The 20,580-nt window shown below is 39.5% G+C and overlaps 21 non-coding genes across 21 annotated transcripts; all 21 read right to left on the bottom strand.

Annotated features, from left to right (window-relative positions):
- Nucleotides 1–208: 208 nt before the first annotated feature.
- Nucleotides 209–281, bottom strand: TRNAQ-UUG (transfer RNA glutamine (anticodon UUG)). Its single transcript has one exon. It is a non-coding gene; the product is annotated as a tRNA-Gln (tRNA).
- A 1,516-nt stretch (nt 282–1,797) lies between these two features.
- TRNAR-UCG (transfer RNA arginine (anticodon UCG)) lies at nt 1,798–1,870 on the bottom strand. Its single transcript has one exon. It is a non-coding gene; the product is annotated as a tRNA-Arg (tRNA).
- A 644-nt stretch (nt 1,871–2,514) lies between these two features.
- TRNAR-CCU (transfer RNA arginine (anticodon CCU)) lies at nt 2,515–2,587 on the bottom strand. Its single transcript has one exon. It is a non-coding gene; the product is annotated as a tRNA-Arg (tRNA).
- Nucleotides 2,588–3,390: 803 nt separating this feature from the next.
- TRNAQ-UUG (transfer RNA glutamine (anticodon UUG)) lies at nt 3,391–3,463 on the bottom strand. The gene has a single exon. It is a non-coding gene; the product is annotated as a tRNA-Gln (tRNA).
- Nucleotides 3,464–4,107: 644 nt separating this feature from the next.
- TRNAR-CCU (transfer RNA arginine (anticodon CCU)) lies at nt 4,108–4,180 on the bottom strand. Its single transcript has one exon. It is a non-coding gene; the product is annotated as a tRNA-Arg (tRNA).
- An 803-nt stretch (nt 4,181–4,983) lies between these two features.
- Nucleotides 4,984–5,056, bottom strand: TRNAQ-UUG (transfer RNA glutamine (anticodon UUG)). The gene has a single exon. It is a non-coding gene; the product is annotated as a tRNA-Gln (tRNA).
- A 644-nt stretch (nt 5,057–5,700) lies between these two features.
- Nucleotides 5,701–5,773, bottom strand: TRNAR-CCU (transfer RNA arginine (anticodon CCU)). The gene has a single exon. It is a non-coding gene; the product is annotated as a tRNA-Arg (tRNA).
- Nucleotides 5,774–6,577: 804 nt separating this feature from the next.
- Nucleotides 6,578–6,650, bottom strand: TRNAR-UCG (transfer RNA arginine (anticodon UCG)). Its single transcript has one exon. It is a non-coding gene; the product is annotated as a tRNA-Arg (tRNA).
- Nucleotides 6,651–7,294: 644 nt separating this feature from the next.
- TRNAR-UCU (transfer RNA arginine (anticodon UCU)) lies at nt 7,295–7,367 on the bottom strand. Its single transcript has one exon. It is a non-coding gene; the product is annotated as a tRNA-Arg (tRNA).
- An 804-nt stretch (nt 7,368–8,171) lies between these two features.
- On the bottom strand, nt 8,172–8,244 carry TRNAR-UCG (transfer RNA arginine (anticodon UCG)). The gene has a single exon. It is a non-coding gene; the product is annotated as a tRNA-Arg (tRNA).
- A 644-nt stretch (nt 8,245–8,888) lies between these two features.
- TRNAR-CCU (transfer RNA arginine (anticodon CCU)) lies at nt 8,889–8,961 on the bottom strand. The gene has a single exon. It is a non-coding gene; the product is annotated as a tRNA-Arg (tRNA).
- An 803-nt stretch (nt 8,962–9,764) lies between these two features.
- TRNAR-UCG (transfer RNA arginine (anticodon UCG)) lies at nt 9,765–9,837 on the bottom strand. The gene has a single exon. It is a non-coding gene; the product is annotated as a tRNA-Arg (tRNA).
- Nucleotides 9,838–10,481: 644 nt separating this feature from the next.
- Nucleotides 10,482–10,554, bottom strand: TRNAR-CCU (transfer RNA arginine (anticodon CCU)). The gene has a single exon. It is a non-coding gene; the product is annotated as a tRNA-Arg (tRNA).
- Nucleotides 10,555–11,350: 796 nt separating this feature from the next.
- TRNAR-UCG (transfer RNA arginine (anticodon UCG)) lies at nt 11,351–11,423 on the bottom strand. Its single transcript has one exon. It is a non-coding gene; the product is annotated as a tRNA-Arg (tRNA).
- Nucleotides 11,424–13,657: 2,234 nt separating this feature from the next.
- Nucleotides 13,658–13,730, bottom strand: TRNAR-CCU (transfer RNA arginine (anticodon CCU)). The gene has a single exon. It is a non-coding gene; the product is annotated as a tRNA-Arg (tRNA).
- An 803-nt stretch (nt 13,731–14,533) lies between these two features.
- On the bottom strand, nt 14,534–14,606 carry TRNAQ-UUG (transfer RNA glutamine (anticodon UUG)). Its single transcript has one exon. It is a non-coding gene; the product is annotated as a tRNA-Gln (tRNA).
- Nucleotides 14,607–15,250: 644 nt separating this feature from the next.
- On the bottom strand, nt 15,251–15,323 carry TRNAR-CCU (transfer RNA arginine (anticodon CCU)). The gene has a single exon. It is a non-coding gene; the product is annotated as a tRNA-Arg (tRNA).
- A 2,396-nt stretch (nt 15,324–17,719) lies between these two features.
- On the bottom strand, nt 17,720–17,792 carry TRNAR-UCG (transfer RNA arginine (anticodon UCG)). Its single transcript has one exon. It is a non-coding gene; the product is annotated as a tRNA-Arg (tRNA).
- A 644-nt stretch (nt 17,793–18,436) lies between these two features.
- On the bottom strand, nt 18,437–18,509 carry TRNAR-CCU (transfer RNA arginine (anticodon CCU)). Its single transcript has one exon. It is a non-coding gene; the product is annotated as a tRNA-Arg (tRNA).
- Nucleotides 18,510–19,312: 803 nt separating this feature from the next.
- On the bottom strand, nt 19,313–19,385 carry TRNAR-UCG (transfer RNA arginine (anticodon UCG)). Its single transcript has one exon. It is a non-coding gene; the product is annotated as a tRNA-Arg (tRNA).
- A 644-nt stretch (nt 19,386–20,029) lies between these two features.
- TRNAR-CCU (transfer RNA arginine (anticodon CCU)) lies at nt 20,030–20,102 on the bottom strand. The gene has a single exon. It is a non-coding gene; the product is annotated as a tRNA-Arg (tRNA).
- Between the last annotated feature and the right edge of the window lie 478 nt (nt 20,103–20,580).

Consider the following 20,580-nt stretch of genomic DNA (forward strand, 5'->3'; position numbering starts at 1 on the left):
TACATATTCCGTGCGTGTACATAGAAGCACTTCTTAATGCCACCAACATGAACAAGATTTTAGGCTGAAGATGCAATCTAAATGACTGTGCAGTATGTACTCCACTTCATGAATAATTAGGAATGAGAATATGATGGCTATAAGAGTATTGGAAGAGCCTGCTTCCATTCTGAATGGAAATCTGAGTTGTGTGACCATTGGCAAAAACCGACCACGAAGGGACTCGAACCCTCAATCTTCTGATCCAAAGTCAGACGCCTTATCCATTAGGCCACGCGGTCATATGTCCTGCTGTGCTTATTTTTATAATGTAGGTGGTATGCAAGGAGTGGAAATATGATATTGATAGTTATTTAGGTTTACATCCCATTGTCTGTTTTCAGCTCCTTTCAATTAAAGCACTCTTTTGGAATCTATATAATGAAAATGTCACCAGTACGATAAGCTTTTGTTTTCTTTTTTGCATTTAAACCTCTTTCTTCATGAGAATAAAGCTCAGTTGTATGCTTTACATAGCTCTGGATATTTCTAGAGGTGGAGAGAAACTGTTTTGACAGTAGTAAAAACTGCTCCTTTCTGGATATGCCAATTTACACACGCTCAAAGGTTGTATACGTTTCATGAATCCTGACTTGCCCTATTCAAGTAGCAGAAAGCCTGTCACCACCTCTAGAAACAACAGTTACACCAATCCAATTCAAATAATTTTTTCCAAAGGAATATCTTCTGCCGGGTCAAAGTTGCATCTGACAAAGATAGGTGTTTAAAAATCTACTTTGTAGTTTCAGAACACCAACATGACCCTGAAGAGTACAGAAGTAAAATGGTACCATTTCAAAGTTCCTAATACCTCATAAGCTTCTGAGCGGAAGCATGTTATAAATATATACATTTTTCTGGAAAAGTAAGAGCGGATATTGGTTTTCACCTCAGATGGGACTTGAACCCACAATCCCTGGCTTAGGAGGCCAGTGCCTTATCCATTAGGCATCTGAGGCACAGATAAACACTTGCAGTCTAGAGGCATTATTTAAATGTATTCAATCGTCAAACACTGGTGTCTGCACACAGGACATTTCTCAGTTCTCTCCATAAGTAAACTTCCCATTTTCATCCTCTTCCATCCCCGACTTTAACACTCTGTTCTGTGCTATAATGGAGGCTCTGCATTTCGAGCAAGTGGAGAGAAATTGGAGGAGAACCACTTTCGACTCAACACTTCTTCTTTCCTGGATGCTTTTCTCAATAAACTGGGCTTTGACAGTGGTATCAAGCCGTCCTTGTCTTCAGCAGGACACAGAAACAAGTCTCCTAACCAAGTTCAACCACACTCTGCAACTTAATAGACCAATGCTTCACAAATTAGCCAACTGTGTCATCAGCAAAGGCAGACAATGTGCCAATCCTTTATAATTCTTCTGTAGTACTTCTCTTTCTCGTAGGCAAAATTAGCACTTTAACTGCACAAATCATATAGATTTTACACTTGAAGCACTCCATGAACACATACTTACACACCTTGCATTTCATCTACACACCCTTAAGCTAAAAACCCATTCTGTCAAGTCAAAATTCTGCAACCCTATTACATATTCCATGCGTGTACATAGAAAAACTTCTTAATGCCACTAACATGAACAAGATGATTTTAGGCTGAAGATGCAATCTAAATGACTGTGCAGTATGTACTCCACTTCATGAATAATTAGGAATGAGAACATGATGGCTATAAGAGTATTGGAAGAGCCTGCTTCCATTCTGAATGGAAATCTGAGTTGTGTGACCATTGGCAAAAACCGACCACGAAGGGACTCGAACCCTCAATCTTCTGATCCGAAGTCAGACGCCTTATCCATTAGGTCACGCGGTCATATGTCCTGCTGTGCTTATTTTTATAATGTAGGTGGTATGCAAGGATGGGAAATATGATATTGATAGTTATTTAGGTTTACATCCCATTGTGTGTTTTCAGCTCCGTTCAATTAAAGCACTCTTTTGGAATCTATATAATGAAAATGTCACCAGTACGATAAGCTTTTGTTTTCTTTTTTGCATTTAAACCTCTTTCTTCATGAGATTAAAGCTCAGTTGTATGCTTTACATAGCTCTGGATATTTCCAGAAGTGGAGAGAAACTGTTTTGACAGTAGTACAAACTGCTCCTTTCTGGATATGCCAATTTACACACGCTCAAAGGTTGTATGTGTTTCATGAATCCTGACTTGCCCTATTCAAGTAGCTGAAAGCCTGTCACCACCTCTAGAAACAACAGTTACACCAATCCAATTCAAATCATTTTTTCCAAAGGAATATCTTCTGCTGGGTCAAAGTTGCATCTGACAAAGATAGGTGTTTAAAAATCTACTTTGTAGTTTCAGAACACCAACATGAGTCCGGAGAGTACAGAAGTAAAATGGTACCATTTCAAAGTTCCTAATACCACATAAGCTTCTGAGCGGAAGCATGTAATAAATATATCAATTTTTCTGGAAAAGTAAGAGTGGATATTGGTTTTCACCTCAGATGGGACTCAAACCCACAATCCCTGGCTTAGGAGGCCAGTGCCTTATCCGTTAGGCCACTGAGGCACAGATAAACACTTACAGTCTAGAGGCATTATTTAAATGTATTCACTCGTCAAACACTGGTGTCTGCACACAGGACATTTCTCAGTTCTCTCCATAAGTAAACTTCCCATTTTCATCCTCTTCCATCCCCGACTTTAACACTCTTTTCTGTGCTATAATGGAGGCTCTGCATTTCGCGCAAGTGGAGAGAAATTGGAGGAGAACCACTTTCGACTCAACACTTCTTCTTTCCTGGATGCTTTTCTCAATAAACTGGGCTTTGACAGTGGTATCAAGCCGTCCTTGTCTTCAGCAGGACACAGAAACAGGCACCAAGTCTCCTAACCAGGTTCAACCACACTCTGCAACTTAATAGACCAATGCTTCACAAATTAGCCAACTGTGTCATCAGCAAAGGCAGCCAATGTGCCAATCCTTTATAATTCTTCTGTAGTACTTTTCTTTCTCGTAGGCAAAATTAGCACTTTAACTGCACAAATCATACAGATTTTACACTTGAAGCACTCCATGAACACATACTTACACACCTTGCATTTCATCTACACACCCTTAAGCTAAAACCCCATTCTGTCAAGTCAAAATTCTGCAACCCTATTACATATTCCGTGCGTGTACATAGAAGCACTTCTTAATGCCACCAACATGAACAAGATTTTAGGCTGAAGATGCAATCTAAATGACTGTGCAGTATGTACTCCACTTCATGAATAATTAGGAATGAGAATATGATGGCTATAAGAGTATTGGAAGAGCCTGCTTCCATTCTGAATGGAAATCTGAGTTGTGTGACCATTGGCAAAAACCGACCACAAAGGGACTCGAACCCTCAATCTTCTGATCCAAAGTCAGACGCCTTATCCATTAGGCCACGCGGTCATATGTCCTGCTATGCTTATTTTTATAATGTAGGTGGTATGCAAGGATGGGAAATATGATATTGATAGTTATTTAGGTTTACATCCCATTGTCTGTTTTCAGCTCCTTTCAATTAAAGCACTCTTTTGGAATCTATATAATGAAAATGTCACCAGTACGATAAGCTTTTGTTTTCTTTTTTGCATTTAAACCTCTTTCTTCATGAGAATAAAGCTCAGTTGTATGCTTTACATAGCTCTGGATATTTCTAGAGGTGGAGAGAAACTGTTTTGACAGTAGTAAAAACGGCTCCTTTCTGGATATGCCAATTTACACACGCTCAAAGGTTGTATACGTTTCATGAATCCTGACTTGCCCTATTCAAGTAGCAGAAAGCCTGTCACCACCTCTAGAAACAACAGTTACACCAATCCAATTCAAAAAAATTTTTCCAAAGGAATATCTTCTGCCGGGTCAAAGTTGCATCTGACAAAGATAGGTGTTTAAAAATCTACTTTGTAGTTTCAGAACACCAACATGACTCTGAAGAGTACAGAAGTAAAATGGTACCATTTCAAAGTTCCTAATACCACATAAGCTTCTGAACGGAAGCATGTAATAAATATATCAATTTTTCTGGAAAAGTAAGAGTGGATATTGGTTTTCACCTCAGATGGGACTCGAACCCACAATCCCTGGCTTAGGAGGCCAGTGCCTTATCCATTAGGCCACTGAGGTACAGATAAACACTTGCAGTCTAGAGGCATTATTTAAATGTATTCAATCATCAAACACTGGTGTCTGCACAAAGGACATTTCTCAGTTCTCTCCATAAGTAAACTTCCCATTTTCATCCTCTTCCATCCCCGACTTTAACACTCTGTTCTGTGCTATAATGGACTCTCTGCATTTCGAGCAAGTGGAGAGAAATTGGAGGAGAGCCACTCTCGACTCAACACTTCTTCTTTCCTGGATGCGTTTCTCAATAAACTGGGCTTTGAAAGTGGTATCAAGCCGTCCTTGTCTTCAGCAGGACACAGAAAGAGGCACCGAGTCTCCTAACCAAGTTCAACCACACTCTGGAACTTAATATACCAATGCTTCACAAATTAGCCAACTGTGTCATCAGCAAAGGCAGCCAATATGCCAATCCTTTATAATTCTTCTGTAGTACTTCTCTTTCTCGTAGGCAAAATTAGCACTTTAACTGCACAAATCATACAGATTTTACACTTGAAGCACTCCATGAACACATACTTACACACCTTGCATTTCATCTACACACCCTTAAGCTAAAAGCCCATTCTGTCAAGTCAAAATTCTGCAACCCTATTACATATTCCGTGCGTGTACATAGAAGCACTTCTTAATGCCACTAACATGAACAAGATTTTAGGCTGAAGATGCAATCTAAATGACTGTGCAGTATGTACTCCACTTCATGAATAATTAGGAATGAGAACATGATGGCTATAAGAGTATTGGAAGAGCCTGCTTCCATTCTGAATGGAAATCTGAGTTGTGTGACCATTGGCAAAAACCGACCACGAAGGGACTCGAACCCTCAATCTTCTGATCCAAAGTCAGACGCCTTATCCATTAGGCCACGCGGTCATATGTCCTGCAGTGCTTATTTTTATAATGTAGGTGGTATGCAAGGATGGGAAATATGATATTGATAGTTATTTAGGTTTACATCCCATTGTGTGTTTTCAGCTCCTTTCAATTAAAGCACTCTTTTGGAATCTATATAATGAAAATGTCACCAGTACGATAAGCTTTTGTTTTCTTTTTTGCATTTAAACCTCTTTCTTCATGAGAATAAAGCTCAGTTGTATGCTTTACATAGCTCTGGATATTTCTAGAGGTGGAGAGAAACTGTTTTGACAGTAGTAAAAACTGCTCCTTTCTGGATATGCCAATTTACACACGCTCAAAGGTTGTATACGTTTCATGAATCCTGACTTGCCCTATTCAAGTAGCAGAAAGCCTGTCACCACCTCTAGAAACAACAGTTACACCAATCCAATTCAAATAATTTTTTCCAAAGGAATATCTTCTGCCGGGTCAAAGTTGCATCTGACAAAGATAGGTGTTTAAAAATCTACTTTGTAGTTTCAGAACACCAACATGACTCTGAAGAGTACAGAAGTAAAATGGTACCATTTCAAAGTTCCTAATACCACATAAGCTTCTGAGCGGAAGCATGTAATAAATATATCAATTTTTCTGGAAAAGTAAGAGTGGATATTGGTTTTCACCTCAGATGGGACTCGAACCCACAATCCCTGGCTTAGGAGGCCAGTGCCTTATCCATTAGGCCACTGAGGCACAGATAAACACTTGCAGTCTAGAGGCATTATTTAAATGTATTCAATCGTCAAACACTGGTGTCTGCACACAGGACATTTCTCAGTTCTCTCCATAAGTAAACTTCCCATTTTCATGCTCTTCCATCCCCGACTTTAACACTCTGTTCTGTGCTATAATGGACTCTCTGCATTTCGAGCAAGTGGAGAGAAATTGGAGGAGAACCCCTCTCGACTCAACACTTCTTCTTTCCTGAATGCTTTTCTCAATAAACTGGGCTTTGACAGTGGTATCAAGCCGTCCTTGTCTTCAGCAGGACACAGAAACAGGCACCAAGTCTCCTAACCAATTTCAACCACACTCTGCAACTTAATAGACCAATGCTTCACAAATTAGCCAACTGTGTCATCAGCAAAGGCAGCCAATGTGCCAATCCTTTATAATTCTTCTGTAGTACTTCTCTTTCTCGTAGGCAAAATTAGCACTTTAACTGCACAAATCATACAGATTTTTACACTCGAAGCACTCCATGAACACATACTTACACACCTTGCATTTCATCTACACACCCTTAAGCTAAAAACCCATTCTGTCAAGTCAAAATTCTGCAACCCTATTACATATTCAGTGCGTGTACATTGAAGCACTTCTTAATGCCACTAACATGGACAAGATTTTAGGCTGAAGATGCAATCTAAATGACTGTGCAGTATGTACTCCACTTCATGAATAATTAGGAATGAGAACATGATGGCTATAAGAGTATTGGAAGAGCCTGCTTCCATTCTGAACGGAAAGCTGAGTTGTGTGTCCATTGGCAAAAACCGACCACGAAGGGACTTGAACCCTCAATCTTCTGATCCGAAGTCAGACACCTTATCCATTAGGCCACGCGGTCATATGTTCTGCTGTGCTTATTTTTATAATGTAGGTAGTATGCAAGGATGGGAAATATGATATTGATAGTTATTTAGGTTTACATCCCATTGTGTTTTTTCAGCTCCTTTCAATTAAAGCACTCTTTTGGAATCTATATAATGAAAATGTCACCAGTACGATAAGCTTTTGTTTTCTTTTTTGCATTTAAACCTCTTTCTTCATGAGATTAAAGCTCAGTTGTATGCTTTACATAGCTCTGGATATTTCCAGAAGTGGAGAGAAACTGTTTTGACAGTAGTACAAACTGCTCCTTTCTGGATATGCCAATTTACACATGCTCAAAGGTTGTATACGTTTCATGAATCCTGCCTGGCCCTATTCAAGTAGCTGAAAGCCTGTCACCACCTCTAGAAACAACAGTTACACCAATCCAATTCAAATCATTTTTTCCAAAGAAATATCTTCTGCTGGGTCAAAGTTGCATCTGACAAAGATAGGTGTTTAAAAATCTACTTTGTAGTTTCAGAACACCAACATGAGTCTGGAGAGTACAGAAGTAAAATGGTACCATTTCAAAGTTCCTAATACCTCATAAGCTTCTGAGCGGAAGCATGTAATAAATATATAAATTTTTCTAGAAAAGTAATAGTGGATGTTTGTTTTCACCTCAGATGGGACTCGAACCCACAATCCCTGGCTTAGAAGGCCAGTGCCTTATCCATTAGGCCACTGAGGCACAGATAAACACTTGCAGTCTAGAGGCAGTATATAAATGTATTCAATCGTCAAACACTGGTGTCTGCACACAGGACATTTCTCAGTTCTCTCCATAAGTAAACTTCCCATTTTCATCCTCTTCCATTCCCTACTTTAACACTCTGTTCTGTGCTATAATGGAGGCTCTGCATTTCGAGCAAGTGGAGAGAAATTGGAGGAGAACCACTTTCGACTCAACACTTCTTCTTTCCTGGATGCTTTTCTCAATAAACTGGGCTTTGACAGTGGTATCAAGCCGTCCTTGTCTTCAGCAGGACACAGAAACAGGCACCAAGTCTCCTAACCAAGTTCAACCACACTCTGCAACTTAATAGACCAATGCTTTACAAATTAGCCAACGGTGTCATCAGCAAAGGCAGCCAATGTGCCAATCCTTTATAATTCTTCTGTAGTACTTTTCTTTCTCGTAGGCAAAATTAGCACTTTAACTGCACAAATCATACAGATTTTTACACTTGAAGCACTCCATGAACACATACTTACACACCTTGCATTTCATCTACACACCCTTAAGCTAAAAACCCATTCTGTCAAGTCAAAATTCTGCAACCCTATTACATATTCAGTGCGTGTACATTGAAGCACTTCTTAATGCCACTAACATGGACAAGATTTTAGGCTGAAGATGCAATCTAAATGACTGTGCAGTATGTACTCCACTTCATGAATAATTAGGAATGAGAACATGATGGCTATAAGAGTATTGGAAGAGCCTGCTTCCATTCTGAACGGAAAGCTGAGTTGTGTGTCCATTGGCAAAAACCGACCACGAAGGGACTTGAACCCTCAATCTTCTGATCCGAAGTCAGACACCTTATCCATTAGGCCACGCGGTCATATGTTCTGCTGTGCTTATTTTTATAATGTAGGTAGTATGCAAGGATGGGAAATATGATATTGATAGTTATTTAGGTTTACATCCCATTGTGTTTTTTCAGCTCCTTTCAATTAAAGCACTCTTTTGGAATCTATATAATGAGAATGTCACCAGTACGATAAGCTTTTGTTTTCTTTTTTGCATTTAAACCTCTTTCTTCATGAGATTAAAGCTCAGTTGTATGCTTTACATAGCTCTGGATATTTCCAGAAGTGGAGAGAAACTGTTTTGACAGTAGTACAAACTGCTCCTTTCTGGATATGCCAATTTACACACGCTCAAAGGTTGTATACGTTTCATGAATCCTGCCTTGCCCTATTCAAGTAGCTGAAAGCCTGTCACCACCTCTAGAAACAACAGTTACACCAATCCAATTTAAATCATTTTTTCCAAAGGAATATCTTCTGCCGGGTCAAAGTTGCATCTGACAAAGATAGGTGTTTAAAAGTCTACTTTGTAGTTTCAGAACACCAACATGACCCTGAAGAGTGCAGAAGTAAAATGGTACCATTTAAAAGTTCTTAATACCTCATAAGCTTCTGAGCGGAAGCATGTTATAAATATATACATTTTTCTGGAAAAGTAAGAGCGGATATTGGTTTTCACCTCAGATGGGACTCGAACCCACAATCCCTGGCTCAGGAGGCCAGTGCCTTATCCATTAGGCCACTGAGGCACAGTTAAACACTAGCAGTCTAGAGGCATTATTTAAATGTATTCAATCGTCAAACACTGGTGTCTGCACACAGGACATTTCTCAGTTCTCTCCATAAGTAAACTTCCCATTTTCATCCTCTTCCATCCCCGACTTTAACACTCTGTTCTGTGCTATAATGGAGGCTCTGCATTTCGAGCAAGTGGAGAGAAATTGGAGGAGAACCACTTTCGACTCAACACTTCTTCTTTCCTGGATGCTTTTCTCAATAAACTGGGCTTTGACAGTGGTATCAAGCCGTCCTTGTCTTCAGCAGGACACAGAAACAGGCACCAAGTCTCCTAACCAAGTTCAACCACACTCTGCAACTTAATATACCAATGCTTTACAAATTAGCCAACTGTGTCATCAGCAAAGGCAGCCAATGTGCCAATCCTTTATAATTCTTCTGTAGTACTTTTTTTTCTCGTAGGCAAAATTCGCACTTTAACTGCACAAATCATACAGATTTTACACTTGAAGCACTCCATGAACACATACTTACACACCTTGCATTTCATCTACACACCCTTAAGCTAAAAACCCATTCTGTCAAGTCAAAATTCTGCAACCCTATTACATATTCAGTGCGTGTACATAGAAGCACTTCTTAATGCCACTAACATGAACAAGATTTTAGGCTGAAGATGCAATCTAAATGACTGTGCAGTATGTACTCCACTTCATGAATGATTAGGAATGAGAACATGATGGCTATATGAGTATTGGAAGAGCCTGCTTCCATTCTGAATGGAAAGCTGAGTTGTGTGACCATTGGCAAAAACCGACCACGAAGGGACTCGAACCCTCAATCTTCTGATCCGAAGTCAGACGCCTTATCCATTAGGCCACGCGGTAATATGTCCTGCTGTGCTTATTTTTATAATGTAGGTGGTATGCAAGAATGGGAAATATGATATTTATAGTTATTTAGGTTTACATCCCATTGTGTTTTTTCAGCTCCTTTCAAATAAAGCACTCTTTTGGAATCTATATAATGAAAACGTCACCAGTACGATAAGCTTTTGTTTTCTTTTTTGCATTTAAACCTCTTTCTTCATGAGAATAAAGCTCAGTTGTATGCTTTACATAGCTCTGGACATTTCTAGAAGCGGAGAGAAACTGTTTTGACAGTAGTAAAAACTGCTCCTTTCTGGATATGCCAATTTACACACGCTCAAAGGTTGTATACGTTTCATGAATCCTGACTTACCCTATCCAAGTAGCTGAAAGCCTGTCAACACCTCTAGAAACAACAGTTACACCAATCCAATTAAAATAATTTTTTCCAAAGGAATATCTTCTGCCGGGTCAAAGTTGCATCTGACAAAGATAGGTGTTTAAAAATCTACTTTGTAGTTTCAGAACACCAACATGACTCTGAAGAGTACAGAAGTAAAATGGTACCATTTCAAAGTTCCTAATACCACATAAGCTTCTGAGCGGAAGCATGTAATAAATATATACATTTTTCTGGAAAAGGAAGAGTGGATATTGGTTTTCACCTCAGATGGGACTCGAACCCACAATCCCTGGCTTAGGAGGCCAGTGCCTTATCCATTAGGCCACTGAGGCACAGATAAACACTTGCAGTCTAGAGGCATTATTTAAATGTATTCAATTGTCAAACACTGGTGTCTGCACACAGGACATTTCTCAGTTCTCTCCATAAGTAAACTTCCCATTTTCATCCTCTTCCATCCCCGACTTTAACACTCTGTTCTGTGCTATAATGGACTCTCTGCATTTCGAGCAAGTGGAGAGAAATTGGAGGAGAACCCCTCTCGACTCAACACTTCTTCTTTCCTGAATGCTTTTCTCAATAAACTGGGCTTTGACAGTGGTATCAAGCCGTCCTTGTCTTCAGCAGGACACAGAAACAAGTCTCCTCACCAAGTTCAACCACACTCTGCAACTTAATAGACCAATGCTTCACAAATTAGCCAACTGTGTCATCAGCAAAGGCAGACAATGTGCCAATCCTTTATAATTCTTCTGTAGTACTTCTCTTTCTCGTAGGCAAAATTAGCACTTTAACTGCACAAATCATATAGATTTTACACTTGAAGCACTCCATGAACACATACTTACACACCTTGCATTTCATCTACACACCCTTAAGCTAAAAACCCATTCTGTCAAGTCAAAATTCTGCAACCCTATTACATATTCCATGCGTGTACATAGAAGCACTTCTTAATGCCACTAACAGGAACAAGATTTCAGGCTGAAGATGCAATCTAAATGACTGTGCAGTATGTACTCCACTTCATGAATAATTAGGAATGAGAACATGATGGCTATAAGAGTATTGGAAGAGCCTGCTTCCATTCTGAATGGAAATATGAGTTGTGTGACCATTGGCAAAAACCGACCACGAAGGGACTCGAACCCTCAATCTTCTGATCCGAAGTCAGACGCCTTATCCATTAGGCCACGCGGTCATATGTCCTGCTGTGCTTATTTTTATAATGTAGGTGGTATGCAAGGATGGGAAATATGATATTGATAGTTATTTAGGTTTACATCCCATTGTGTGTTTTCAGCTCCTTTCAATTAAAGCACTCTTTTGGAATCTATATAATGAAAATGTCACCAGTACGATAAGCTTTTGTTTTCTTTTTTGCATTTAAACATCTTTCTTCATGAGATTAAAGCTCAGTTGTATGCTTTACATAGCTCTGGATATTTCCAGAAGTGGAGAGAAACCGTTTTGACAGTAGTACAAACTGCTCCTTTCTGGATATGCCAATTTACACACGCTCAAAGGTTGTATGTGTTTCATGAATCCTGACTTGCCCTATTCAAGTAGCTGAAAGCCTGTCACCACCTCTAGAAACAACAGTTACACCAATCCAATTCAAATCATTTTTTCCAAAGGAATATCTTCTGCCGGGTCAAAGTTGCATCTGACAAAGATAGGTGTTTAAAAATCTACTTTGTAGTTTCAGAACACCATTAATGACTCTGAAGAGTACAGAAGTAAAATGGTACCATTTCAAAGTTCCTAATACCAAATAAGCTTCTGAGCGGAAGCATGTAATAAATATATCAATTTTTCTGGAAAAGTAAGAGTGGATATTGGTTTTCACCTGAGATGGGACTCAAACCCACAATCCCTGGCTTAGGAGGCCAGTGCCTTATCCATTAGGCCACTGAGGCACAGATAAACACTTGCAGTCTAGAGGCATTATTTAAATGTATTCAATCATCAAACACTGGTGTCTGCACACAGGACATTTCTCAGTTCTCTCCATAAGTAAACTTCCCATTTTCATCCTCTTCCATCCCCGACTTTAACACTCTGTTCTGTGCTATAATGGACTCTCTGCATTTCGAGCAAGTGGAGAGAAATTGGAGGAGAACCCCTCTCGACTCAACACTTCTTCTTTCCTGAATGCTTTTCTCAATAAACTGGGCTTTGACAGTGGTATCAAGCCGTCCTTGTCTTCAGCAGGACACAGAAACAAGTCTCCTAACCAAGTTCAACCACACTCTGCAACTTAATAGACCAATGCTTCACAAATTAGCCAACTGTGTCATCAGCAAAGGCAGACAATGTGCCAATCCTTTATAATTCTTCTGTAGTACTTCTCTTTCTCGTAGGCAAAATTAGCACTTTAACTGCACAAATCATATAGATTTTACGCTTGAAGCACTCCATGAACACATACTTACACACCTTGCATTTCATCTACACACCCTTAAGCTAAAAACCCATTCTGTCAAGTCAAAATTCTGCAACCCTATTACATATTCCATGCGTGTACATAGAAGCACTTCTTAATGCCACTAACATGAACAAGATGATTTTAGGCTGAAGATGCAATCTAAATGACTGTGCAGTATGTACTCCACTTCATTAATAATTAGGAATGAGAACATGATGGCTATAAGAGTATTGGAAGAGCCTGCTTCCATTCTGAATGGAAATCTGAGTTGTGTGACCATTGGCAAAAACCGACCACGAAGGGACTCAAACCCTCAATCTTCTGATCCGAAGTCAGACGCCTTATCCATTAGGTCACGCGGTCATATGTCCTGCTGTGCTTATTTTTATAATGTAGGTGGTATGCAAGGATGGGAAATATGATATTGATAGTTATTTAGGTTTACATCCCATTGTGTGTTTTCAGCTCCGTTCAATTAAAGCACTCTTTTGGAATCTATATAATGAAAATGTCACCAGTACGATAAGCTTTTGTTTTCTTTTTTGCATTTAAACCTCTTTCTTCATGAGATTAAAGCTCAGTTGTATGCTTTACATAGCTCTGGATATTTCCAGAAGTGGAGAGAAACTGTTTTGACAGTAGTACAAACTGCTCCTTTCTGGATATGCCAATTTACACACGCTCAAAGGTTGTATGTGTTTCATGAATCCTGACTTGCCCTATTCAAGTAGCTGAAAGCCTGTCACCACCTCTAGAAACAACAGTTACACCAATCCAATTCAAATCATTTTTTCCAAAGGAATATCTTCTGCTGGGTCAAAGTTGCATCTGACAAAGATAGGTGTTTAAAAATCTACTTTGTAGTTTCAGAACACCAACATGAGTCCGGAGAGTACAGAAGTAAAATGGTACCATTTCAAAGTTCCTAATACCACATAAGCTTCTGAGCGGAAGCATGTAATAAATATATCAATTTTTCTGGAAAAGTAAGAGTGGATATTGGTTTTCACCTCAGATGGGACTCAAACCCACAATCCCTGGCTTAGGAGGCCAGTGCCTTATCCGTTAGGCCACTGAGGCACAGATAAACACTTGCAGTCTAGAGGCATTATTTAAATGTATTCAATCGTCAAACACTGGTGTCTGCACACAGGACATTTCTCAGTTCTCTCCATAAGTAAACTTCCCATTTTCATCCTCTTCCATCCCCGACTTTAACACTCTTTTCTGTGCTATAATGGAGGCTCTGCATTTCGCGCAAGTGGAGAGAAATTGGAGGAGAACCACTTTCGACTCAACACTTCTTCTTTCCTGGATGCTTTTCTCAATAAACTGGGCTTTGACAGTGGTATCAAGCCGTCCTTGTCTTCAGCAGGACACAGAAACAGGCACCAAGTCTCCTAACCAGGTTCAACCACACTCTGCAACTTAATAGACCAATGCTTCACAAATTAGCCAACTGTGTCATCAGCAAAGGCAGCCAATGTGCCAATCCTTTATAATTCTTCTGTAGTACTTTTCTTTCTCGTAGGCAAAATTAGCACTTTAACTGCACAAATCATACAGATTTTACACTTGAAGCACTCCATGAACACATACTTACACACCTTGCATTTCATCTACACACCCTTAAGCTAAAACCCCATTCTGTCAAGTCAAAATTCTGCAACCCTATTACATATTCCGTGCGTGTACATAGAAGCACTTCTTAATGCCACCAACATGAACAAGATTTTAGGCTGAAGATGCAATCTAAATGACTGTGCAGTATGTACTCCACTTCATGAATAATTAGGAATGAGAATATGATGGCTATAAGAGTATTGGAAGAGCCTGCTTCCATTCTGAATGGAAATCTGAGTTGTGTGACCATTGGCAAAAACCGACCACGAAGGGACTCGAACCCTCAATCTTCTGATCCAAAGTCAGACGCCTTATCCATTAGGCCACGCGGTCATATGTCCTGCTGTGCTTATTTTTATAATGTAGGTGGTATGCAAGGATGGGAAATATGATATTGATAGTTATTTAGGTTTACATCCCATTGTCTGTTTTCAGCTCCTTTCAATTAAAGCACTCTTTTGGAATCTATATAATGAGAATGTCACCAGTACGATAAGCTTTTGTTTTCTTTTTTGCATTTAAACCTCTTTCTTCATGAGAATAAAGCTCAGTTGTATGCTTTACATAGCTCTGGATATTTCTAGAAGTGGAGAGAAACTGTTTTGACAGTAGTAAAAACTGCTCCTTTCTGGATATGCCAATTTACACACGCTCAAAGGTTGTATACGTTTCATGAATCCTGACTTGCCCTATTCAAGTAGCTGAAAGCCTGTCACCACCTCTAGAAACAACAGTTACACCAATCCAATTCAAATCATTTTTTCCAAAGGAATATCTTCTGCCGGGTCAAAGTTGCATCTGACTAAGACAGGTGTTTAAAAATCTACTTTGTAGTTTCAGAACACCAACATGACTCTGAAGAGTACAGAAGTAAAATGGTACCATTTCAAAGTTCCTAACACCACATAAGCTTCTGAGCGGAAGCATGTAATAAATATATCAATTTTTCTGGAAAAGTAAGAGTGGATATTGGTTTTCACCTCAGATGGGACTCGAACCCACAATTCCTGGCTTAGGAGGCCAGTGCCTTATCCATTAGGCCACTGAGGCACAGATGAACACTTGCAGTCTAGAGGCATTATATAAATGTATTCAACCGTCAAACACTGGTGTCTGCACACAGGACATTTCTCAGTTCTCTCCATAAGTAAACTTCCCATTTTCATCCTTTTCCATCCCCGACTTTAACACTCTGTTCTGTGCTATAATGGAGGCTCTGCATTTCGAGCAAGTGGAGAGAAATTGGAGGAGATCCACTTTCGACTCAACACTTCTTCTTTCCTGGATGTTTTTCTCAATAAACTGGGCTTTGACAGTGGTATCAAGCCGTCCTTGTCTTCAGCAGGACACAGAAACAGGCACCAAGTCTCCTAACCAAGTTCAACCACACTCTGCAACTTAATAGACCAATGCTTTACAAATTAGCCAACTGTGTCATCAGCAAAGGCAGCCAATGTGCCAATCCTTTATAATTCTTCTGTAGTACTTTTCTTTCTCGTAGGCAAAATTAGCACTTTAACTGCACAAATCATACAGATTTTTACACTTGAAGCACTCCATGAACACATACTTACACACCTTGCATTTCATCTACACACCCTTAAGCTAAAACACATTCTGTCAAGTCAAAATTCTGCAACCCTATTACATATTCAGTGCATGTACATAGAAGCACTTCTTAATGCCACTAACATGGACAAGATTTTAGGCTGAAGATGCAATCTAAATGACTGTGCAGTATGTACTCCACTTCATGAATAATTAGGAATGAGAACATGATGGCTATAAGAGTATTGGTAGAGCCTGCTTCCATTCTGAATGGAAAGCAGAGTTGTGTGACCATTGGCAAAAACCGACCACGAAGGGACTCGAACCCTCAATCTTGTGATACGAAGTTAGACGCCTTATCCATTAGGCCACGCAGTCATATGTCCTGCTGTGCTTATTTTTATAATGTAGGTGGTATGCAAGGATGGGAAATATGATATTGATAGTTATTTAGGTTTACATCCCATTGTGTTTTTTCAGCTCCTTTCAATTAAAGCACTCTTTTGGAATCTATATAATGAGAATGTCACCAGTACGATAAGCTTTTGTTTTCTTTTTTGCATTTAAACCTCTTTCTTCATGAGAATAAAGCTCAGTTGTATGCTTTACATAGCTCTGGATATTTCTAGAAGTGGAGAGAAACTGTTTTGACAGTAGTAAAAACTGCTCCTTTCTGGATATGCCAATTTACACACGCTCAAAGGTTGTATACGTTTCATGAATCCTGACTTGCCCTATTCAAGTAGCTGAAAGCCTGTCACCACCTCTAGAAACAACAGTTACACCAATCCAATTCAAATCATTTTTTCCAAAGGAATATCTTCTGTCGGGTCAAAGTTGCATCTGACAAAGATAGGTGTTTAAAAATCTACTTTGTAGTTTCAGAACACCAACATGACCCTGAAGAGTACAGAAGTAAAATGGTACCATTTCAAAGTTCCTAATACCTCATAAGCTTCTGAGCGGAAGCATGTTATAAATATATACATTTTTCTGGAAAAGTAAGAGCGGATATTGGTTTTCACCTCAGATGGGACTCAAACCCACAATCCCTGGCTTAGGATGCCAGTGCCTTATCCATTAGGCCACTGAGGCACAGATAAACACTTGCAGTCTAGAGGCATTATTTAAATGTATTCAATCGTCAAACACTGGTGTCTGCACACAGGACATTTCTCAGTTCTCTCCATAAGTAAACTTCCCATTTTCATCCTCTTCCATCCCCGACTTTAACACTCTGTTCTGTGCTATAATGGAGGCTCTGCATTTCGAGCAAGTGGAGAGAAATTGGAGGAGAACCACTTTCGACTCAACACTTCTTCTTTCCTGGATGCTTTTCTCAATAAACTGGGCTTTGACAGTGGTATCAAGCCGTCCTTGTCTTCAGCAGGACACAGAAAGAGGCACCAAGTCTCCTAACCAAGTTCAACCACACTCTGGAACTTAATATACCAATGCTTTACAAATTAGCCAACTGTGTCATCAGCAAAGGCAGCCAATGTGCCAATCCTTTATAATTCTTCTGTAGTACTTTTCTTTCTCGTAGGCAAAATTAGCACTTTAACTGCACAAATCATACAGATTTTACACTTGAAGCACTCCATGAACACATACTTACACACCTTGCATTTCATCTACACACCCTTAAGCTAAAAACCCATTCTGTCAAGTCAAAATTCTGCAACCCTATTACATATTCAGTGCGTGTACATAGAAGCACTTCTTAATGCCACTAACATGAACAAGATTTTAGGCTGAAGATGCAATCTAAATGACTGTGCAGTATGTACTCCACTTCATGAATAATTAGGAATGAGAACATGATGGCTATAAGAGTATTGGAAGAGCCTGCTTCCATTCTGAACGGAAAGCTGAGTTGTGTGTCCATTGGCAAAAACCGACCACGAAGGGACTTGAACCCTCAATCTTCTGATCCGAAGTCAGACACCTTATCCATTAGGCCACGCGGTCATATGTTCTGCTGTGCTTATTTTTATAATGTAGGTAGTATGCAAGGATGGGAAATATGATATTGATAGTTATTTAGGTTTACATCCCATTGTGTTTTTTCAGCTCCTTTCAATTAAAGCACTCTTTTGGAATCTATATAATGAGAATGTCACCAGTACGATAAGCTTTTGTTTTCTTTTTTGCATTTAAACCTCTTTCTTCATGAGATTAAAGCTCAGTTGTATGCTTTACATAGCTCTGGATATTTCCAGAAGTGGAGAGAAACTGTTTTGACAGTAGTACAAACTGCTCCTTTCTGGATATGCCAATTTACACACGCTCAAAGGTTGTATACGTTTCATGAATCCTGCCTTGCCCTATTCAAGTAGCTGAAAGCCTGTCACCACCTCTAGAAACAACAGTTACACCAATCCAATTTAAATCATTTTTTCCAAAGGAATATCTTCTGCCGGGTCAAAGTTGCATCTGACAAAGATAGGTGTTTAAAAGTCTACTTTGTAGTTTCAGAACACCAACATGACCCTGAAGAGTGCAGAAGTAAAATGGTACCATTTAAAAGTTCTTAATACCTCATAAGCTTCTGAGCGGAAGCATGTTATAAATATATACATTTTTCTGGAAAAGTAAGAGCGGATATTGGTTTTCACCTCAGATGGGACTCGAACCCACAATCCCTGGCTCAGGAGGCCAGTGCCTTATCCATTAGGCCACTGAGGCACAGATAAACACTAGCAGTCTAGAGGCATTATTTAAATGTATTCAATCGTCAAACACTGGTGTCTGCACACAGGACATTTCTCAGTTCTCTCCATAAGTAAACTTCCCATTTTCATCCTCTTCCATCCCCGACTTTAACACTCTGTTCTGTGCTATAATGGAGGCTCTGCATTTCGAGCAAGTGGAGAGAAATTGGAGGAGAACCACTTTCGACTCAACACTTCTTCTTTCCTGGATGCTTTTCTCAATAAACTGGGCTTTGACAGTGGTATCAAGCCGTCCTTGTCTTCAGCAGGACACAGAAACAGGCACCAAGTCTCCTAACCAAGTTCAACCACACTCTGCAACTTAATATACCAATGCTTTACAAATTAGCCAACTGTGTCATCAGCAAAGGCAGCCAATGTGCCAATCCTTTATAATTCTTCTGTAGTACTTTTTTTTCTCGTAGGCAAAATTCGCACTTTAACTGCACAAATCATACAGATTTTACACTTGAAGCACTCCATGAACACATACTTACACACCTTGCATTTCATCTACACACCCTTAAGCTAAAAACCCATTCTGTCAAGTCAAAATTCTGCAACCCTATTACATATTCAGTGCGTGTACATAGAAGCACTTCTTAATGCCACTAACATGAACAAGATTTTAGGCTGAAGATGCAATCTAAATGACTGTGCAGTATGTACTCCACTTCATGAATGATTAGGAATGAGAACATGATGGCTATATGAGTATTGGAAGAGCCTGCTTCCATTCTGAATGGAAAGCTGAGTTGTGTGACCATTGGCAAAAACCGACCACGAAGGGACTCGAACCCTCAATCTTCTGATCCGAAGTCAGACGCCTTATCCATTAGGCCACGCGGTAATATGTCCTGCTGTGCTTATTTTTATAATGTAGGTGGTATGCAAGAATGGGAAATATGATATTTATAGTTATTTAGGTTTACATCCCATTGTGTTTTTTCAGCTCCTTTCAAATAAAGCACTCTTTTGGAATCTATATAATGAAAATGTCACCAGTACGATAAGCTTTTGTTTTCTTTTTTGCATTTAAACCTCTTTCTTCATGAGAATAAAGCTCAGTTGTATGCTTTACATAGCTCTGGACATTTCTAGAAGCGGAGAGAAACTGTTTTGACAGTAGTAAAAACTGCTCCTTTCTGGATATGCCAATTTACACACGCTCAAAGGTTGTATACGTTTCATGAATCCTGACTTACCCTATCCAAGTAGCTGAAAGCCTGTCAACACCTCTAGAAACAACAGTTACACCAATCCAATTAAAATAATTTTTTCCAAAGGAATATCTTCTGCCGGGTCAAAGTTGCATCTGACAAAGATAGGTGTTTAAAAATCTACTTTGTAGTTTCAGAACACCAACATGACTCTGAAGAGTACAGAAGTAAAATGGTACCATTTCAAAGTTCCTAATACCACATAAGCTTCTGAGCGGAAGCATGTAATAAATATATACATTTTTCTGGAAAAGGAAGAGTGGATATTGGTTTTCACCTCAGATGGGACTCGAACCCACAATCCCTGGCTTAGGAGGCCAGTGCCTTATCCATTAGGCCACTGAGGCACAGATAAACACTTGCAGTCTAGAGGCATTATTTAAATGTATTCAATTGTCAAACACTGGTGTCTGCACACAGGACATTTCTCAGTTCTCTCCATAAGTAAACTTCCCATTTTCATCCTCTTCCATCCCCGACTTTAACACTCTGTTCTGTGCTATAATGGACTCTCTGCATTTCGAGCAAGTGGAGAGAAATTGGAGGAGAACCCCTCTCGACTCAACACTTCTTCTTTCCTGAATGCTTTTCTCAATAAACTGGGCTTTGACAGTGGTATCAAGCCGTCCTTGTCTTCAGCAGGACACAGAAACAAGTCTCCTCACCAAGTTCAACCACACTCTGCAACTTAATAGACCAATGCTTCACAAATTAGCCAACTGTGTCATCAGCAAAGGCAGACAATGTGCCAATCCTTTATAATTCTTCTGTAGTACTTCTCTTTCTCGTAGGCAAAATTAGCACTTTAACTGCACAAATCATATA

Source organism: Lissotriton vulgaris, chromosome 5, assembly GCF_964263255.1.
Source record: "Lissotriton vulgaris chromosome 5, aLisVul1.2, whole genome shotgun sequence".
NCBI classification, from domain to species: Eukaryota; Metazoa; Chordata; class Amphibia; order Caudata; family Salamandridae; genus Lissotriton; species Lissotriton vulgaris.